Source organism: Glandiceps talaboti, chromosome 9, assembly GCF_964340395.1.
Source record: "Glandiceps talaboti chromosome 9, keGlaTala1.1, whole genome shotgun sequence".
Lineage (NCBI taxonomy): Eukaryota > Metazoa > Hemichordata > Enteropneusta > Spengelidae > Glandiceps > Glandiceps talaboti.
Genome location: NC_135557.1, coordinates 26,569,037 through 26,585,844, shown reverse-complemented (window position 1 = coordinate 26,585,844; position 16,808 = coordinate 26,569,037). Strand labels below are relative to the sequence as shown.

The window sequence follows — 16,808 nt, the reverse complement described above, 5'->3', positions numbered from 1 at the left end:
GCGTTTGTTTTCTTGTACATTAATAGTCTGTAAGGTACGCCGTGACGGTGCGCCCGCAAACATCGGCCAACCCCTAACACGTCTGTATCGAACTGGACTCTTCCCAGCGTTTCCAACCAGAACTGGTTGCGGCCAATCACAGGCATGCACACGATTAGAGGCCGTTAAATGACACTTTGATGTTAATTTATTTTAATTTCGCTGGCGACGTAATCAAAAATTGCGTCACCGATATTAGCATACATTCCGCCCACAACCGTCTTGTATCTTATCATGTGTACACAATGTAATGTATACCCGATTACGTTCTCAGTTTATTACACATACTTTAAATCGTGCTCAAGCTTGTCTAACTTCATTCTACCCGCGTACAATTGATGTACGTGGTCGAAACACAACTTGCAAACCCCAGCACGTTCATGGTCTTCTTTTCGTAACGGGACACAAAATAAGTCACGTAAATAGGACGTGAAACGATCTTCTGTAGGGAACACGGATCGCCTTTTTTTAGGGTGTAATTGTACACCACAGACGGCACACTCCGTACACGTAAGTTTGAATGTGGCGATCGTGGACTTTGTTGGCGTTTTGCCGCCATCCATGACTCCGTTACATTTATTTCAAAACTGAACATGGAAATTTGAAGTACAATTACGTTATTTTAGGAGAGTTTCAAACTAGTTTTATTGGTCATTATCGGTCATTATTGGTAATGTATATTGGCCTACACATGTGTGTGTGTTTATTTACGTGGTGGTATTATCGTTGGTTATGCAAGTCCAATCCCAGAGCGGATGTCGCCGACCGAGTGATTGACATATATTACCATGGCAACATTCGCTCTTATCGCCTGACGTACAAGCTACTCTACATATTTGATTTCTAATCTACATGACGACCTCTGCATGACCTTCTAATCGCTAGTTCAGGGCGGGGCCCAAATCTTTTGAAGTGTCCGACATACTAGTGCAGAGTAGTACAGTCGTGTGAGAGGAGGCCGGTGAGGGCGAAACGTCACGACGTATCTTACAGTCTAGTACATTAACTGAACTGGTAATGATAATATGAGATGTAATTAACAACTGAAACGGTTACCGTGGTAATGATGACACTGAATGTAATTATAATTATCAACTACAAACACGATAATTACAACATAAATTATATTATGGAAAGAATGACATAATGGTCTACTTAAGTTTAGCTAAATGTACTTTAGGATATATGCAATTAGTTAATAACTATGTCTATATTGGACAAATATGTAAATTGTATTGTAATCATAGGTTAGTTGAGGACACATCAAGACACTCTACATTTGTACTGTACCAATGGTTTTGTTAAAGGCTCACAAATTTAGTACACGTACATGTACAGGTTAGTCTGTCTACATCACTGATCTGTGTCTATGATATCCCTCGCCTACATGTAGTACCTACAATTCATGTGATAGCTATCACAGAGATAGATCAGGGATGTAAACAGGCTACCTAGTACACCTACACCTACATGTAGTGTACATGATTGTATAATAAAACTGATCATCATCATCACCATTATCATCATCAGGGTTCTTCAGCCATTTGACTGAGTTTTCCAAATGTTAAGGTACAATATATGGAAAACTATATCAGTTTTATATAACTGAAGTCTGATTTGCACCTCTCTCACGGTTCCAAATCCAACACTGAAAACTATATCAGTTTTATATACAATAACTGATTTGCACCTCTCTAACAGTTCCAAATCCACTGAATACTATAATATCAGTTTTATCTAACTGATTTGCACCTCTCTAACAGTTCCAAATCCAAATACTAAAATCTATATCAGTTCTATATTAAACTGATTTGCACCTCTCTCAAATGTTCCAAATCCAAACACTGAATACAGTGAATAGTCTACATGGAAATGCTGCCTGCAACCCGTAGTCTTACTCATTTAGGCACACTATTTTTCAACAGGTATGCATTACAGTATATCATCATAATAGCATCGACTCCAGACTGTGCTAAAACTCAGTATATCATCATAATAGCATCAACTCCAGACTGTGCTAAAACTCAGTATATCATCATAATAGCATCGACTCCAGACTGTGCTAAAACTCAGTATATCATCATAATAGCATCAACTCCAGACTGTGCTAAAACTCAGTATATCATCATAATAGCATCGACTCCAGACTGTGCTAAAACTCAGTATATCATCATAATAGCATCGACTCCAGACTGTGCTAAAACTCAGTATATCATCACAATAGCATCGACTCCAGACTGTGCTAAAACTCAGTATATCATCACAATAGCATCAACTCCAGACTGTGCTAAAACTCAGTATATCATCATAATAGCATCGACTCCAGACTGTGCTAAAACTCAGTATATCATCACAATAGCATCGACTCCAGACTGTGCTAAAACTCATGTCATGTGAAGCAGACTGTCAAAAAGGGTTAGAGAGGCTGAAGGTAGAGTCTAGAGAACAGTGCCAGACTGTTTTATTTGTTTGGTTTGTAAGGTTGGACCCTGACTGAGATTACTTCCTGATTATACAGATACTGAAATAATAAATATTGTCAGTGGTCTGTTTGATTTAAATAAATTAAGTCAAGTAATCTCCAGGGTCATAATAAGAATAAATATCCCTAACAATTGTCAAAACACTTTTAATTAATTTTCAGTAATTTTATTCACAAATTTTCAATTCTTGCCTTACTTACAAATGTAGTTGTTCACTGCTATTGTTCGGCAAGTTCAACATACATGTATTGACTTACTTACAAATGTAGTTGTACACTGCTATTGGTCGGTAAGTTCAACATATTGACTTACTCACAAATGTAGTTGTACACTGCTATTGGTCGGTAAGTTCAACATACATGTATTGACTTACTTACAAATGTAGTTGTACACTGCTATTGGTCGGTAAGTTCAACATATTGACTTACTTACAAATGTAGTTGTACACTGCTGTTGGTCGGTAAGTTCAACATATTGACTTACTTACAAATGTAGTTGTACACTGCTGTTGGTCGGTAAGTTCAACATATTGACTTACTTACAAATGTAGTTGTACACTGCTATTGGTCGGTAAGTTCAACATATTGACTTACTCACAAATGTAGTTGTACACTGCTGTTGGTCGGTAAGTTCAACATATTGACTTACTTACAAATGTAGTTGTACATTGCTATTGGTCGGTAAGTTCAACATATTGACTTACTTACAAATGTAGTTGTACACTGCTATTGGTCGGTAAGTTCAACATATTGACTTACTCACAAATGTAGTTGTACACTGCTGTTGGTCGGTAAGTTCAACATATTGACTTACTTACAAATGTAGTTGTACACTGCTGTTGGTCGGTAAGTTCAACATATTGACTTACTTACAAATGTAGTTGTACACTGCTATTGGTCGGTAAGTTCAACATATTGACTTACTCACAAATGTAGTTGTACACTGCTGTTGGTCGGTAAGTTCAACATATTGACTTACTTACAAATGTAGTTGTACACTGCTGTTGGTCGGTAAGTTCAACACATTGAATACTCACAAATGTAGTTGTACACTGCTATTGGTCGGTAAGTTCAACACATTGACTTACTTACAAATGTAGTTGTACACTGCTGTTGGTCGGTAAGTTCAACATATTGACTTACAAATGTACATGTAGTTGTACACTGCTATTGGCTGGTAGGTTCAACATATTGACTTACAGCATACAATGAAAATGTCACACTTTCTTGTAATTTTCTCATCTGTGCCCCATCAAATCTCAGAATGAATAATTAATTTGATTTGACTGCAGGGGTTTGAACAGTTGATACCTGATATTTTTAGCTTAAAGTAAAGGATGAGTCATCTGTCAACATTGTGTATACACTACACTAGCTGTAACTGGGGTAGTATTTTTTGATCAGACAACCAAGTAATGTATTTCACTGAAAATTGTTAAAATACCAATAATTAGACATTGGTATTTTAAATCTCTTTATCTACATGTACAAGTAGTATAGTAATAAATTTAAATGCCAATGATTACACATTGCATATATTAACTAGAGATTGATTTTATCTTAAAGTAGTCATTGGGGAGATGATTTTTGGGTGCGGACCCAAAATCAATTTGATTGGATTTACTGTCCCATGCTACATTGTATATGTGTACTGCTACACAAACATGTATACCCACAGGTGATTCAATACTGTTCAGGGAAATGAAGTCATTATACCTAATAAAGCTGTTTCAAAAAACACTCCAGTTGTAGCTACAATTTTGTGTACTGCACCTTTAAAATATAAATATTTCATTAGTAGCTATTGATCTATAAATTCAAAACAGTTAATAATTGCATTCAATGTATCTTGCAATCAAGAAATGTAGCCAAGGAATAAAGTGGATAAGAAGATATTATGACTTCATATATTCAGAGCTTGAAATTAAATTAAGGTGCGGGTCTGTTAGACCAATGCATGGAAATCAATAGAAAACTGTAGCTGAAACAGTTCACTATGGCTAAATCTAACTAAATCATGCATAGCTACAATGCATACACTGTACATGTAGTTAAATGTAGTTAAATTTATGTCCAGACAGACGTACATGTATACTTTAACTTGTAAGTCATACTATTAACCCATAAATAACTAAATATTCTGAATAGAGTCAAAGATCATAACTGGGTTTCTGTTTTTCTGTCTCCCATTACTGTGTACATGTACAGTATAGAAAAAAGATATAATGGTCATGATTCAAGACTACATACTTCATAGTTTTATTTTTAAGGCTACAGTAAAAGTGCTAGGGTGACAGTATTATCATTAAGATCCCTACCTACACTGTAACCATACAGATAAAAATTATATCTGTATTTGTTATAAAACTAACATAACACATTTATAGACATTAGGAATTAAGCTATACACAAACATTTGACAAAATTCCTACATGTATAAGTCTATGATAAAAGCTATAGGACAATTCATGTCAATACATGTATGGTTCAGTTATGGGTCACACCATGTATATCTTACCCTATCAGAGGATGGCATTACACAGTAACAGAGTTCAAGGGTTACACCATGTACACCTTACCCTATCAGAGGATGGCATTACACAGTAACAGAGTTCAAGGGTTACACCATGTACATCTTACCCTATCAGAGGATGGCATTACACAGTAACAGAGTTCAAGGGTTACAATCATCATGTACATCTTACCCTATCAGCCATTGGCATTACACAACAGAGTTCAAGGGTTACACTTTAAACATCAGAGGAAATCTAACCTATAACAACCAAGACATTATGAATCACTGCTGAACAATGGTTGAACTTTACACATATGGTGAAAAATTCAATACTTTTGACATACATGTACATGTACATGTACATGTATATGTATGGTATGCATAAAAATTATGACAAATTCCATAATATTTTCTAGTGTGCAGAACATTTTTGTCTGCTGAGACGTAACCAATAACTACATGTATACAGTACTTGCAAATGTCTACAAAGAAAAATTGCAGCAAATTTCATAAATACAATTATTACATATATTTTTTTAACTTTTGTAACAAACATAATTATTACAAATATACATGTATTGCTGAATGGTTGCAATGTGAAGGCCTTCAGTCATAAAACAAAACAGAATTTAAATTACCATGGAGTCCTAATTTCTTATTTACAGTTATACATATCTGGTCCACATAAAATGATTTCATAGCACTTGTATGCATTGTTAATGCCCTCATTATGACATACAACATTACAATGTACAAGCCAGTCAAATAATAAAAACATTTCATATCAGTATTAAAACTGTCATTATAAATCATAATACAAATTATCCCACAGAAATACCATTTTAATATCTGTAACTTAGTGTAAGTACTAAAACTATCATTATAAATCATAGTACAAATTATCCCACAGAAATATCATTTTAATATCTGTAACTTAGTGTAAGTACTTCAACTGGTGTGAAGGGAACATTAATACATGTATGTTACATGTTAGCAACAAATAAGTGCTTTTCTTGTGTGTTTGTAGTATCTCCTACAATGTAGTTCCAGGTACTTATGGATGATGCTAAGAGTATCCCCATAAGTCTGCAATGAATACATGTACATGTACAAAGGAGAACAGATTACATATGATGGCAAAGATACAGTAATGACCATTTGCATTTTGATTTCTATGTTTTTACGATTACAATTTTTTTAGAAAGTGTGCACAAATACTGATCAATCAAAAACAAAATTGAAAACTAATGATAATATACATGTATGAAGGAAATACATGTAAAAGTTAATACAGAAAAGGAGAAGAATTCTACATCTACAACATGTACATACAATGTAGGATTTCAATCAGATTGGTTTAACCTGCCTTTGCATAATTACAAATGTATGTTATTAAAACCAATATAGGCAAATTTTCCACAACAAAAATTATACTATTATACATTTTTGTAGTACAGTACATGTATCAGCACACTTTGTCCTCCACTGATAAATAATGTACTACATACATGTATGTAGTCTGATCATTGTTTTCACTTGCTAGTACTATTCCATTCGAATGTCAGTACTGTAACATGTATTTTATTATGAATAGCCATTTTTTAATAACTGTGAAGCAATTAAAATTTGTCCTTGGCCCATGTTAGGTCACAATATGGAAAACTGGAAAACTATTATTACAGAGTGGTAAAAGTGTTTTCTAAATTCTAGTGAAAGGATGGGTAGCCTTGCTTAAAACTCTACATGTACCTTATTAATTTCAGCAAGTCACAATATTTGATGTGATGGGCAACCAGTGAAAATGTTAGTGAAATGATAGCCTTGGATTGTCTGTCAAATTAACTGACCAAGTCATAATATTTGAAGATATGGGAAACTAGTAATTGCCAGAGTAGCTAGCCCAGAGACTTGGCTATCTCGGTACTGGATACTACATGTACATTTGTATTTTGAGACTCAAGTTGAGCCCTGGAAGGCAATATTGTCAAGCCAGATAACCAAGTCTCTGGGCCATTGTTGTTGTGCAGGTGTTTCTAGTGAAACATCTTGATGAGCAATCTTGCTTGGGGTTAATTGACCTCAGTCACATTTGATGACAGGGTAAATTTGTGAAAAGTGTCTGGGAGACTCTCTGGGCTATTATTAGAGATGAAAGTATTTTGCAATGAGAGGATGAGTAGCCTTGGTAAGTTAGTTTGTAATATTAATTGAGCAAGTGACATAGATTGAGCGTCAATATTACTTTACTAGATTGCAATACTATACACTATACACAATACCGATGTGTACACAATACCGATGTGTCATCTGATATAATACATCTATCAGTTTCATTTCATGTACTCTCTGCACAAATTAAAACATATAAATTTCAACAATGTCATTTATCATGCAATTGAATATAGTCTTATAGAATAGTTTCTATTGTTATAAACTGTCAAAGAAGATATGTGTATATAAATTATTTATGCAAAATGACATTTCCATTGTTGTCTCCTTCATTTCTACTATCAACTTTAAAATTATTAGATAACATATTATAATAAATAGTTTGATACACAGCATTGATAAAATATTAATTCTCATAAAAATAATAAATCAGTGAAGACACATTTAATACACGTGAATGAAGGAAGGAAGGAATGAATGATTGAAGGAATGAAGGAATAAATGGATGGAGGGAGGGAGGGAGGGAGGGAGGGAGGGAGGGATGGATGGACATACCGATGGTTGGGTGGATGGATGGATAGATGGATGGAGGGATGGAGGGAGGGAGGGATGGACAGACCGATGGCTGGGTGGATGGATGGATGGATAGATGGATGGAGGGAGGGAGGGATGGATTTATGGATGGATGGATGGATGAATTAATAAATTAAAGAATAATCAATTCACCTATCAAATTTAAGTATCAAATAACATTCATATTTACTAAGTAAATATTTTAAAATTCAGAAGGATTTATTAATATTATAAATGTATTGATATGTCAAGCCGAGTGGCCAAAAATAAGTTCAATGGATTAAATAATGATATATCCTTAATGTTATACTGGTTTAAATACATGTAATGATATATCCTTAATGTTATACTGGTTTAAATACATGTAAAGATATATCCTTAATGTTATACTGGTTTAAATACATGTAATGATATATCCTTAATGTTATACTGGTTTAAATACATGTAAAGATATAGCCTTAATGTTATACTGGTTTAAATACATGTAAAGATATAGCCTTAATGTTATACTGGTTTAAATACATGTAAAGATATATCCTTAATGTTATACTGGTTTAAATACATGTAAAGATATATCCTTAATGTTATACTGGTTTAAATACATGTAAAGATATATCCTTAATGTTATACTGGTTTAAATACATGTAATGATATATCCTTAATGTTATACTGGTTTAAATACATGTAAAGATATATCCTTAATGTTATACTGGTTTAAATACATGTAAAGATATATCCTTAATGTTATACTGGTTTAAATACATGTAAAGATATATCCTTAATGTTATACTGGTTTAAATACATGTAATGATATATCCTTAATGTTATACTGGTTTAAATACATGTAAAGATATATCCTTAATGTTATACTGGTTTAAATACATGTAAAGATATATCCTTAATGTTATACTGGTTTAAATACATGTAATGATATATCCTTAATGTTATACTGGTTTAAATACATGTAAAGATATATCCTTAATGTTATACTGGTTTAAATACATGTAAAGATATAGCCTTAATGTTATACTGGTTTAAATACATGTAATGATATATCCTTAATGTTATACTGGTTTAAATACATGTAAAGATATATCCTTAATGTTATACTGGTTTAAATACATGTAAAGATATAGCCTTAATGTTATACTGGTTTAAATACATGTAATGATATATCATTAATGTTATACTGGTTTAAATACATGTAATGATATATCCTTAATGTTATACTGGTTTAAATACATGTAAAGATATAGCCTTAATGTTATACTGGTTTAAATACATGTAATGATATATCATTAATGTTATACTGGTTTAAATACATGTAAAGATATAGCCTTAATGTTATACTGGTTTAAATACATGTAAAGATATATCCTTAATGTTATACTGGTTTAAATACATGTAAAGATATATCCTTAATGTTATACTGGTTTAAATACATGTAAAGATATATCCTTAATGTTATACTGGTTTAAATACATGTAAAGATATATCCTTAATGTTATACATGAATACTCTAAGTTAGGGTGAACACATATTAAGGATTGGGTTGGACCACCTACATGTAAATTATAGCATCACTGCTTTTGAGTACATTAGAGAATTCTTGATCTGTGAACAACTTAAACCATGTTTAAAACATAAAGAGTGACTATGGTACAAGTCTGTATCTTACTCCTATTATCCAGGGACTTGACAACTCACTAAACCATGTTTAAAACATAAAGAGTGACTATGGTACAAGTCTATATCTTACTCCTATTATCCAGGGACTTGACAACTCACTAAACCATGTTTAAAACATAAAGAGTGACTATGGTACAAGTCTATATCTTACTCCTATTATCCAGGGACTTGACAACTCACTAAACCATGTTTAAAACATAAAGAGTGACTATGGTACAAGTCTATATCTTACTCCTATTATCCAGGGACTTGACAACTCACTAAACCATGTTTAAAACATAAAGAGTGACTATGGTACAAGTCTATATCTTACTCCTATTATCCACGGACTTGACAACTCACTAAACCATGTTTAAAACATAAAGAGTGACATGGTACAAGTCTGTATCTTACTCCTATTATCCAGGGACTTGACAACTCACTAAACCATGTTTAAAACATAAAGAGTGACTATGGTACAAGTCTGTATCTTACTCCTATTATCCAGGGACTTGAGAACTCACTAAACCATGTTTAAAACATAAAGAGTGACTATGGTACAAGTCTGTATCTTACTCCTATTATCCACGGACTTGACAACTCACTAAACCATGTTTAAAACATAAAGAGTGACTATGGTACAAGTCTGTATCTTACTCCTATTATCCACGGACTTGACAACTTACTAAACCATGTTTAAAACATAAAGAGTGACTATGGTACAAGTCTGTATCTTACTCCTATTATCCACGGACTTGACAACTCACTAAACCATGTTTAAAACATAAAGAGTGACTATGGTACAAGTCTGTATCTTACTCCTATTATCCAGGGACTTGACAACTCACTAAACCATGTTTAAAACATAAAGAGTGACTATGGTACAAGTCTGTATCTTACTCCTATTATCCACGGACTTGACAACTCACTAAACCATGTTTAAAACATAAAGAGTGACTATGGTACAAGTCTGTATCTTACTCCTATTATCCACGGACTTGACAACTCACTAAACCATGTTTAAAACATAAAGAGTGACTATGGTACAAGTCTATATCTTACTCCTATTATCCAGGGACTTGACAACTCACTAAACCATGTTTAAAACATAAAGAGTGACTATGGTACAAGTCTGTATCTTACTCCTATTATCCAGGGACTTGACAACTCACTAAACCATGTTTAAAACATAAAGAGTGACTATGGTACAAGTCTATATCTTACTCCTATTATCCAGGGACTTGACAACTCACTAAACCATGTTTAAAACATAAAGAGTGACATGGTACAAGTCTGTATCTTACTCCTATCATCCAGGGACTTGACAACTCACTATCTCTTTTAGTCTATAGTAATATAGTATGGACTATAAAATCACCATGATGGATATTATTTTACTATTCAGTTTGCATACATGTACCACAGTTGGTAGTGCATCTGTCTAGAGATTGGAGGTCTCTGTTTGAGTCCTGGCACAGGCCAATTTTTCTCCCTCTTGTTTACCACATCTCATAAAAAACTTGCACCGATGTAAATTCATTAACATAATAATCCTGAACCTATTGTATGTGTCAAATTGTCTCATCAAAATTTCATAAACTTGATATGATCATACAATATCATATGATGCAGACCTTGAAATGAACTCCGGGGTGTATGAATTCATATGAATACATATCATTGTCAGTTGGGAAATATCATATTAAAATAAGGGCTCATTATTACAAATTAGGAATATTGTATTTTTGAAAGACAAAGATAATAATAAGTCATGGTCAGGTTAAACTAAGTTCAAGAACACAATGATTTGGTAAGAGACAGAGATAGAACATATGAACAGTAACCTTGACTACATGTATGCTGAGTATTTTCTGTTCTTGAGATGGGAGTTGTACACTCAGGGCTTGAAATTAGCAGTAGTCATGGTTAATTAAGTTCACACTAAGTTCAAGAACACAGTGATTAGGTAAGAGACAGAGATAGAATAACAGCCAACAACCAGTCTCACCCCTACATGTAACTATTAGAATGATGTATAAGTTGGGTAAAGAGATCTTCAGATGAAAATCCAACAGCCAGTCTCACCCCTAACTATTAGAAGGATGTATACAATGTAAGTTGAGTAAAGAGATCTTCAGATTCTTGACCCAACAGCCAGTCTCACCCCTAAGTAACTATTAGAATGATGTATAAATTGGGTAAGGCAATCTTCAGATTCTGACCCAACAGCCAGTGAGACTCTAGACTATTGATTAGGTTGACTGAAATCAAATAGAAAACTGTAGCTAAATCAGATATCAATCAAATCTGACCAAGCCCTACATTTAATTCAAGTCAACTTAGCCATGCAGTAATATTGCAAGTGTTACACAAAGACATTTCCCCAATCACAACAAGCAAATATTTTCATTTTTCACATTATTGTCAGATTAAAAACATGTATTTCAGTCAGGTCACGATGTGTGGCACACGAGCTTTATGGTGTACAAGGGCATGTTTACATGTACATGTATACATGTACTGTATGGCTGGATTTGTTATTGTAGAAATAACTAAATTATCAGTCCATTTATCAGGTGACAATGACATGGTTTACATTTACTGAAGTGGGTGTAAATGTGTTCAGATAAAAACACTGTTACAGGGTACATCAACTTTTATCTGTTCTGATAAAATATCACATGGATGTATACAGTATACATTGTACTGGTTACTACTACATGTACTAGTAATTGCAGACAACTGGTATACAGTTGTGATTCTTACTGTCGGAGTAGGTCTATCCCATAGGTATTAAAGGCCAAAGTTTCATTCCCATGTTCTCACATTGGTATTATCTTATCATCAGAGACTTAAAGTTAAAGGTCAAAGTTTCAATCCCAGTTTCTCACATTAGTATCAGTTGAGCCATGGCAATTATTTTTTGTTCTGGGCAAACATTTTCTATTGCTTTTGATTCAAACTAGGTATTTTAAATGAAATAGTGTAAACTCCAATATTCTCACCATAATTTTCCCACAGTATAGTGACTAATTTACACAATACTATATCATAAAGTATTGTATATGTTGTTATGCTAATACATGTAAATGTATTTAAGTTTTACTCATTTCTCAAAAATCAAAAAAATCACAGCACAGTGAGTTGGCATTAATTTTGGAAGCCACCACATTGAAATGGGCATATGGAATACACCACCTTCCTGATTAATGGCAAGGATATGGGACTCCACATATGGAGTTGGGGTGGAAGGGGGTGTCTACCTCCCTCATGGGGTTGGGGTGGAAGGGGGTGTCTACTCGGGGGTGTCTACCTCCCTTATGGAGTTGGGATGGAAGGGGGTGTCTACCTCCCTTATGGGGTTGGGATGGAAGGGGGTGTCTACCTCCCTTATGGAGTTGGGATGGAAGGGGGTGTCTACCTCCCTTATGGGGTTGGGATGGAAGGGGGTGTCTACCTCCCTTATGGGGTTTGGATGGAAGGGGGTGTCTACCTCCCTTATGGAGTTGGGGTGGAAGGGGGTGTCTACCTCCCTTATGGGGTTTGGATGGAAAGGGGTATCTACCTCCCTTATGGGGTTGGGATGGAAGGGGGTGTCTACCTCCCTTATGGGGTTTGGATGGAAGGGGGTGTCTACCTCCCTTATGGATTTGGGGTGGAAGGGGGTGTCTACCTCCCTTATGGGGTTGGGGTGGAAGGGGGTGTCTACCTCCCTTATGGAGTTGGGATGGAAGGGGGTGTCTACCTCCCTTATGGGGTTGGGGTGGAAGGGGGTGTCTACCTCCCTTATGGGGTTGGGGTGGAAGGGGGTGTCTACCTCCCTTATGGGGTTGGGGTGGAAGGGGGTGTCTACCTCCCTTATGGGGTTGGGATGGAAGGGGGTGTCTACCTCCCTTATGGGGTTGGGATGGAAGGGGGTGTCTACCTCCCTATATGGAGTTGGGGTGGAAGGGGGTGTCTACCTCCCTTATGGGGTTGGAATGGAAGGGGTGTCTACCTCCCTTATGGGGTTGGGGTGGAAGGGGGTGTCTACCTCCCTATATGGAGTTGGGATGGAAGGGGGTGTCTACCTCCCTTATGGGGTTGGGATGGAAGGGGTGTCTACCTCCCTTATGGGGTTGGGATGGAGAGGGTAGTCCCACATGATGAACTTTCAATATTGATGACAAAGATACTGGTATATATACACAAGTATATGGTCATAAGGAATATATGATTAATATAATACTAATAAATACACATATTTAAATTTCAATGCAACCCATTAACTTATAAGATAACAGGAAGGCTTTAACAGGAAATCTCTACCAATCTTGTCAACATCACCTTGACAATGACTGAGTAGCTGTTTTGTACATTGAGTATTTGTCTTTGGTCAACATACATAAGATGATACACATGTACAACATTTAACACATAAATCACAAACCCCTCTTTGATATGATTTATCACTGAACAGTTTCAACCATGCCACAGTACAGTAGAGACACTTCAGTACAATGCAATTATGGAGAATTTGGTAAACGTTAAACAGCTACTGACAGTTCCAACCATTTCACAGTACAGTAGAGACACTTCAGTACAATGCAATTATGGAGAATCTGGTAAACGTTAAACAGCTACTGACAGTTCCAACCATTTCACAGTACGTTAGAGACACTTCAGTACAATGCAATTATGGAGAATTTGGTAAACGTTAAACAGCTACTGACAGTTCCAACCATTTCACAGTACAGTAGAGACACTTCAGTACAATGCAATTATGGAGAATCTGGTAAACGTTAAACAGCTACTGACAGTTCCAACCATTTCACAGTACAGTAGAGACACTTCAGTACAATGCAATTATGGAGAATCTGGTAAACGTTAAACAGCTACTGACAGTTCCAACCATTTCACAGTACAGTAGAGACACTTCAGTACAATGCAATTATGGAGAATCTGGTAAACGTTAAACAGCTACTGACAGTTCCAACCATTTCACAGTACAGTAGAGACACTTCAGTACAATGCAATTATGGAGAATCTGGTAAACGTTAAACAGCTACTGACAGTTCCAACCATTTCACAGTACGTTAGAGACACTTCAGTACAATGCAATTATGGAGAATTTGGTAAACGTTAAACAGCTACTGACAGTTCCAACCATTTCACAGTACAGTAGAGACACTTCAGTACAATGCAATTATGGAGAATCTGGTAAACGTTAAACAGCTACTGACAGTTCCAACCATTTCACAGTACAGTAGAGACACTTCAGTACAATGCAATTATGGAGAATCTGGTAAACGTTAAACAGCTACTGACAGTTCCAACCATTTCACAGTACAGTAGAGACACTTCAGTACAATGCAATTATGGAGAATTTGGTAAACTTTAAACAGCTACTGACAGTTCCAACCATTTCACAGTACAGTAGAGACACTTCAGTACAATGCAATTATGGAGAATCTGGTAAACGTTAAACAGCTACTGACAGTTCCAACCATTTCACAGTACAGTAGAGACACTTCAGTACAATGCAATTATGGAGAATTTGGTAAACGTTAAACAGCTACTGACAGTTCCAACCATTTCACAGTACGGTAGAGACACTTCAGTACAATGCAATTATGGAGAATTTGGTAAACGTTAAACAGCTACTGACAGTTCCAACCATGCCACAGTACAGTAGAGACACTTCAGTACAATGCAATTATGGAGAATTTGGTAAACGTTAAACAGCTACTGACAGTTCCAACCATTTCACAGTACAGTAGAGACACTTCAGTACAATGCAATTATGGAGAATTTGGTAAACTTTAAACAGCTACTGACAGTTCCAACCATTTCACAGTACAGTAGAGACACTTCAGTACAATGCAATTATGGAGAATTTGGTAAACGTTAAACAGCTACTGACAGTTCCAACCATTTCACAGTACAGTAGAGACACTTCAGTACAATACAATTATGGAGAATTTGGTAAACGTTAAACAGCTACTGACAGTTCCAACCATTTCACAGTACAGTAGAGACACTTCAGTACAATGCAATTATGGAGAATCTGGTAAACGTTAAACAGCTACTGACAGTTCCAACCATTTCACAGTACAGTAGAGACACTTCAGTACAATGCAATTATGGAGAATCTGGTAAACGTTAAACAGCTACTGACAGTTCCAACCATTTCACAGTACGTTAGAGACACTTCAGTACAATGCAATTATGGAGAATCTGGTAAACTTTAAACAGCTACTGACAGTTCCAACCATTTCACAGTATGGTAGAGACACTTCAGTACAATGCAATTATGGAGAATCTGGTAAACTTTAAACAGCTACTGACAGTTCCAACCATTTCACAGTACGGTAGAGACACTTCAGTACAATGCAATTATGGAGAATCTGGTAAACTTTAAACAGCTACTGACAGTTCCAACCATTTCACAGTACGGTAGAGACACTTCAGTACAATGCAATTATGGAGAATCTGGTAAACTTTAAACAGCTTCTGACAGTTCCAACCATTTCACAGTACGGTAGAGACACTTTAGTACAATGCAATTATGGAGAATCTGGTAAACTTTTTAAACAGCTACTGTTGTTCTTTGTGCATCTGTAAATGCTTTCTTTTAGATTAATTTTAAGAATACCTCTGTCAGACACTCTGGCTTTATTTATGATTTAGCTACATGTACTTTTTTTCCTTGACATGTCAAGTCTGTAAGTGTAAGATACATCCTGTTGTCCAGCTTAACAGTGCTTGCTGGCTGATAGGTTGACATGGCATGTACATGTATTGCTATATCTACATGTATTCTTACAGACTATCCAATCCCTTGACAAGAAAGCTATTAACAAAAGTTACATTTCAACACACTGTTTTTAACTCATAAATGCTCAGATATACATGTACATGATTACTCAATGTTTAACTCAATATCCAAAAATGGTAGCAGTTTATCTACGACTGACGCTAGGAATGTTATACAGATATACAGACTACATTTTAAGTTTTCAACACACCCGGCCATGAATGAATACTTATGTAGTGATGGATGGGTGATGTATGATGTATGATGTATGAGGTCAAAGTTCACACAGACCGGAACCATGACTACATACTGTAGTACAATGTACGTAAGATCTTCAACTCAATGACATTTGTACCATTTAACCGTACACCTATTCCTTAAAATAGATATATGTAGTAATTTGACATTAACCTGTAACTATCAACCACTATAAAATAAAGCATGTCAATTCATCAAATATGACATGAATGTTACTACTCAAAAAAAGATTACTTTGTGAGTTTCCGTTTTAGATATTCTTCTACTAGATCTGGACTATAAATAAGATACATCCATACATAAATTAT

At 35.3% G+C, this 16,808-nt stretch overlaps 1 protein-coding gene across 6 annotated transcripts in view; it reads right to left on the bottom strand.

Annotated features, from left to right (window-relative positions):
• Positions 1–16,808, bottom strand: part of LOC144440288 (pleckstrin homology-like domain family B member 1) — a 72,980-nt gene that overhangs the window by 48,655 nt on the left and 7,517 nt on the right. The gene's annotated exons all lie outside the window — the stretch shown is intronic.